The sequence below is a fragment of the Ambystoma mexicanum genome, chromosome 4q, assembly GCF_040938575.1.
Source record: "Ambystoma mexicanum isolate Mex_15411 chromosome 4q, UKY_AmexF1_1, whole genome shotgun sequence".
NCBI lineage: Eukaryota > Metazoa > Chordata > Amphibia > Caudata > Ambystomatidae > Ambystoma > Ambystoma mexicanum.
This window is the reverse complement of record NC_090928.1, coordinates 764547828-764554455: the sequence shown is the minus strand read 5'-3', so window position 1 is coordinate 764554455 and position 6628 is coordinate 764547828.

Sequence of the window (6628 nt, the reverse complement as noted above, 5' to 3'; positions counted from 1 at the left end):
GCAAACACATACACAAGACAAGCCTGAAGGGCCGAGCTGGAACAGACAGTGGATGCCTTCAAAAGCCACAAAGCACCGCACCGTCACATGAAAGCACAATAGACGGGCAATTTTAAACTATAGTAACTATTAACTAATTACACTAACTATGGAAAACCTACATTACCTAATTAAACTAACTATCAAACAGAAACTTAACTAACTAAACTAAAAGAAAAATCAAAAATGGCCACATACGACCCAGGGGGGAGGGGAGGCACCCAGGAGGGGGGAGGTACAGGGTGCTGCTCAACATCCACATGCGATGATGCTGAGCCAAAAAAAAAACCTCCATGGGCTCAACGCCTGCACAGCCCGACCTATGTGGGAGATAGATGGTCGTCCGAGTCTGGCTCATCCTGTAAAGGAGGACGTGGCACAGTAGCCTGGCCACGCCTAGCCGCAGCTTGCCCCTCATCGGCAGCAAGTCTGCCGGACGGGTGAGCCTGGTTCTGTGTGGCGATGTGACGTAGGTCTGCATGCAGAACCTCACGTGATACACGTGCTTCCTCTTGCAAGGTAGCACGTGTAACACAGAGTTCCTCCTGCAAGGCCTGGCTGGACAACCGCTGCTCCTCCCGGCAAGCCTGTAGCTCAGCCGAGATGGTATGCTCAAGCTGTGCAAAACTCTCCTCTGCCTGCTGCCTCTGGGACATCATAAAGACACCCAGAGTGGACACCCAACGGTCCTGGTTGGCAGACTCACAACCGGGATGCTGTTGGGTGCATCTGCCCCTGCACTTGCCAACACCCGGCTGTTCGGGGCAGCAGATGACATGACTGCCCCAGGGACACGTGTCTTGGTCTGAGCAGCCCGGCCTGCCCCTATGGTTTCCCCCCTGGCCTGTTGGAAATCTACCAAGGGCTCTTCAAGTGCCAACGCAGCCTGCACTGGCAGACCCCGAGCCTGGGTGGCGGTGTCCACAGCTGCACCTGCAGCTACCACTACCCTTCGGCCCGTGGCAGTCGATGGAACGGTCTGCCGGGTCACACGGGCGCCAGTGCCAGATGCAGAAGCTGCATCCCCCAGAACCACAGAGGGTGGTGGCATGACTGCACCGACACATGGCACAACATTGTGCTCAAGTGGCGCACTCCTGCCTCTTCCCCCTCTGTGGCCCCCCTGTACACCCTGGAGTCCCCCTACTCCCTGGTCACCACGGCCACGTCCCCGACCACGCCCGCCACGAGGAGGACGCCCAGCTGAGGCGCCTCTCACCTTTGGTGGCCTCCCAACTATGGCACAGATGTAGTAGTGCCGGCACAGATGGAGTGGTGCCAATGGGAGGTGTACACCACAATTGACCTGGGCAATTGGGGTGAAGGGGGTGGGAAGTGATGCAGCATGGATGCATGTGACAGCGGGATGTGGAAGCCTGATTGGTAGATGTGACATGGATGCCCATCTGAACACTGCGACACTTGGCAGAGGTGTACACATGCATGCAAGTGTGGTGGTGTGTGTACATGTGTGGTGCACTTCCTGTGTTGCATGTGATGTCTGGCTCAGCTTTGCCTGCTCATGCTGTTGTATGTGAATGGATGGTGCTGGCAGTTGCGATATGTCTGTGGTATGGCTCATGTGTGCGAGTTGATATGACATGTGTGTTGGGGATTGTGATGGCTTGTCTGAGGTTTGCCAATGCCACTCATGTACAACTGTCATGTGTGTATGTGTCCATTGTACAGTGCCCTGATGCCTGTGTTCTATTTCTCCCTGTCTGCAGCGTCAACGGAGAAGGTGCTGTGGAACACAGCGGCGGGGATCCCACCGCCAGCCGGAGACGCAAGGCCCGGCTCCCCTCCCATGTTGTCATCTCGTCGGGGAGTGAGGAGTCCGGTGCCGCGTCCCAGGCCGCAGCTGCCGGGTGGAGGTCCAAGAGGCAGAGGTTGTAGTTGAACTCCTCGGCAGCAGAAGGGGCAGCTGGGACCCCACAGGGCCCAATGGGGGAAGATGGCACGGAGTCATCCAGGTTGGTGGGGGGTTTGGTGGAGGAGGAGGCCGTGCAAGCAACAGAGACGGGGTCTGGAGGTGGGGATCCCACTGGTGCTAGTGGTGCAGTGCAGGAACAGGGACAGGAGGCAGCACAGGCCGCCGCGGAGGTGCCTGTGTGCAATCCTGTCCCTGATCCTGTCCCTGCATCATCTTGCACCAACAGGGATGCCTACTTCCAGACCCGTTTTCAGGCAGGGGATGAGCAAACGACAACTGGCCTTCCTAGGCCTGCGGACATGGCTATCCGGGTTGAGCCTGTCCTGACTGGTGTGCGTTGCGTCAACGGGCCATGCGAGGTGACCTGCAGTCTTTTCATGAGGAGACAGCACGTCATCTCGAATGGCTCATTGAAAACGTCAGCCTGCTGGGACAGGTCACCCAGGCCGGATTCCTCCGTTTGATGGGGCTTGCTACGACCCCCTCCTCAACTGAACCCCCTACGCGCCAGTCGTCCTCCGTGCCATCTTCCCACCCATCAGTCACCTGGGTGCCCTGTGGAGCTGCCTCTGACGGTGCGGCCAGGCTGGTGGAGGAGGCATCCCTGCCACAGTCGGGAGTCGGACGTCCAGCAGGGGTGGCCACATCAACGACTGCACCCCAGCCGGCGGAGGATGTGCAGGCAGCAGGAGGCAGTGCACGGGCAGAGGCACAGCAGCAGCAGCAACGTGGTGGGAGCCATGAAGGCTCGGGGCCTTCAACATCGGAGAGGCAGGCATCGCCCGGAGGACGGGGGACCCAGGAAAGAGAGTGTCTTCCGTGTGGCAGCGGTTGGGCCACTCCATAGATGCGGAGCGGCAGCGGGCGGAAGAGGCACGGCTCACAATGGTCAGGGCGGAGAACTCCATGCGGAGGGCCCTGAGGCGGGCCGAGTGCCTCGAGGCAATCCGCAGGGGGTTGGAGGTGGACACGTCGACGGCCCTGCGGACCCTCGGGTCCATGGAGGAGGACCGCCTCCGGGACATTGAGCAGGAGTTCGATGATGCCCTGGCCCGGGACATCCAAAAGTGAGCCATCACACTAGCCCGCTGCCCTTGTACATAGTTATGTAGGTAGTGTTAGGTTTCCTTTGTTTTTTGATTTATTTTGGACCTTTTGGACATTGGCCACATTTTTGTATATAGTTAATTTTATTAGTTAGTGTTGTTAGATAGGTTTCATTTCTTTTGTTGGGATAATGGACCCTGGCTTGTTCGTCTGTACATAGTTCACTGTTGGATTTTATTTTTCTTTCACAATTTACCCATGGAGCAATGGCTTTCAATTATTATTTCCCATTGGATTTTCTTTTGTGGACAGTGACTTTGGACACCATTCCTTTGGATTATGATTTTTGGTTTTGCTTTTTTTCACGGACATGCTTCTTTTCATTTTTGTACATTCCCATTTCTGTTTCTTTATTTTTGAATCTATTTATGTTTCCTTTAATACATATTTTTTTTATCGAACTTCAATGTGTAGTATCATCTCATTGGTTTCATGCATATCATGATATGGGTTTTGAGATTGACTGACACCCATTGGGTGTATGTGAGGGACATGTGTTTGTTTCGAAACTTGCAATTGGTGTTCTGTCATGTAATTGCCATTTCTGAGTGGGTGGATGCAATACTCGGGTGGGTGTTTTGCATTTAGAGGCTGACCATAGGGACCAGGGATCTAGATTGTGATGACATGTTGGCTGGGGAACATGAGTTGGGGCCTGCTGGCAGGTGCCCCACAGTGCTGGGGGGTGGGGGTGGTGGGGAACATGAGTTGGACATGGGTGGGGGCCTGCTGGCAGGTGCCCCACAGTGCTGGGGGGTGGGGGTGGTGGGGAACATGAGTTGGGGCCTGCTGGCAGGTGCCCCACTGTGCTGGGGGGTGGGGGTGGTGGGGAACATGAGTTGGACATGGGTGGGGGCCTGCTGGCCGGTGCCCCACAGTGGTGGGGTTGGGGGTGGTGCGAGACATGGGTGGGGGCCTGGTGGAGGCAGCCCCTGCACTGCTGGGGGGTGGGGGTGGTGGGGAACATGAGTTGGACATGGGTGGGGGCCTGCTGGCAGGTGCCCCACAGTGCTGGGGGGTGGGGGTGGTGGGAGACATGGGTAGGGGCCTGGTGGAGGCTGCCCCTGCACTGCTGGGGGGCGGGTGTGGTGGGAGACATGGGTGGGGGCCTGGTGGAGGCTGCCCCTGCACTGCTGGGGGGTGGGGGTGGTGGGAGTCATGGGTGGGGGCCTGGTGGAGGGTGCCCCTGCACTGCTGGGGGGTGGGGGTGGTGGGAGACATGGGTGGGGGCCTGGTGGAGGCTGCCCCTGCACTGCTGGGGGGTGGGGTGGTGGGAGACATGAGTGGGGGCCTGGTGGAGGGTGCCCCTGCACTGCTGGGGGGTGGGTGTGGTGGGAGACATGGGTGGGGGCCTGGTGGAGGCTGCCCCTGCACTGCTGGGGGGTGGGAGTGGTGGGGAACATGAGTTGGACATGGGTGGGGGCCTGCTGGCAGGTGCCCCACAGTGCTGAGGGGTGGGGGTGGTGGGGAACATGAGTTGGACATGGGTGCGGGCCTGCTGGCAGGTGCCCCACAGAGCTGGGGGGTGGGGGTGGTGGGAGACATGGGTGGGGGCCTGGTGGAGGCTGCCCCTGCACTGCTGGGGGGTGGGTGTGGTGGGAGACATGGGTGGGGGCCTGGTGGAGGGTGCCCCTGCACTGCTGGGGGGTGGGGGTGGTGGGAGACATGGGTGGGGGCCTGGTGGAGGGTGCCCCTGCACTGCTGGGTGGTGTGGGTGGTGGGAGACATGGGTGGGGGCCTGGTGGAGGCGGCCCCTGCACTGCTGGGGGGTGTGTGTGGTGGGAGACATGGGTGGGGGCCGCCCCTGCACTTCTGGGGGGCGGGGGTGGTGGGGACATGAGTTGGTGGGCAGTTGTGCAAGTTGACATGTGGGTTTGCTGGGGGGCATGGCCATGGTGGATGGGGTGCCTGCAGGACATGTGCAGGGTAGGCCCCTGTGGTGTGAGCCACCTGCAGGGGCCGTGGAGGGTGTAGAGGGAACACCTGGGAGGACCCACACGTGCAATTCACGTGTGGTGCTCCCCGCGCACCCCTCTAATACACGTACCCTGATGGAATCACGTGTGATACTTTCCGCGCACCCCTGACATGCACGTACCCTGCTGACTTTGCGTGTGTGACTTCCCACGCACCCCTGGAATACACGTACCCTGCTGATATCGCGTGTGAAACTTTCCGCGCACCCCTGATATACACGTACCCTGCTGATTTCACGTGTGAAAATTCCCACGCACCCCTGATGTACACGTACCCTGATGGAATCGCGTTTGGAAGTTCAAGCGCACCCCTGTAATACACGTACCCTGCTGAAATCGCATGTGGAAGTTCAGGCGCACCCCTTGAATACACGTACCCTGCTGAAATCGCGTGTGGAACTTCCCGCGCACCCCGAAATACACGTAGCCTGGACATTCATGTGTGGAAATTCCCGCGCACCCCTGGAATACACGTACCCTGCTGATATCGCGTGTGAAACTTCCCGCGCACCCCGAAATACACGTAGCCAGGACATTCGCGTGTGGAACTTCACGCGCACCCCTGATATACATGTACCCTGCTGATTTCACGTGTGAAAATTCCCGCGCACCCCTGATGTACACGTACCCTGATGGAATTGCGTGTGGAAGTTCAAGCGCACCCCTGTAATACACGTACCCTGCTGAAATCGCGTGTGGAAGTTCAGGTGCACCCCTGGAATACACGTACCCTGCTCAAATCGCGTGTGGAACTTCCCGCGCACCCCGAAATACACATAGCTTGGACATTCGTGTGTGGAAATTCCTGCGCACCCCTGGAATACACGTACCCTGCTGATATCGCGTGTGAAACTTCCCGCGCACCCCGAAATACACGTAGCCTGGACATTCGCGTGTGGAACTTCCCACGCACCCCTGGAATAAACGTACCCTGCTGATATCGCGTGTGAAACTTTCCGCGCACCCCTGATATACACGTACCCTGCTGATTTCACGTGTGAAAATTCCCGTGCACCCCTGATGTACACGTACCCTGATGGAATCGCGTTTGGAAGTTCAAGCGCACCCCTGTAATACACGTACCCTGCTGAAATCGCAAGTGGAAGTTCAGGCGCACCTCTGGAATACACGTACCCTGCTGAAATCGCGTGTGGAACTTCCCGCGCACCCCGAAATACACGTAGCCTGGACATTCACGTGTGGAAATTCCTGCGCACCCCTGGAATACACGTACCCTGCTGATATCGCGTGTGAAACTTCCCGCGCACCCCGAAATACACGTAGCCTGGACATTCGCGTGTGGAACTTCACGCGCACCCCTGATATACACGTACCCTGCTGATTTCATGTGTGAAAATTCCCGCGCACCCCTGATGTACACGCACCCTGATGGAATCGCGTGTGGAAGTTCAAGCGCACCCCTGTAATACACGTACCCTGCTGAAATCGCGTGTGGAAGTTCAGGTGCACCCCTGGAATACACGTACCCTGCTCAAATCGCGTGTGGAACTTCCCGCGCACCCCGAAATACACCTAGCTTGGACATTCATGTGTGGAAATTCCTGCGCACCCC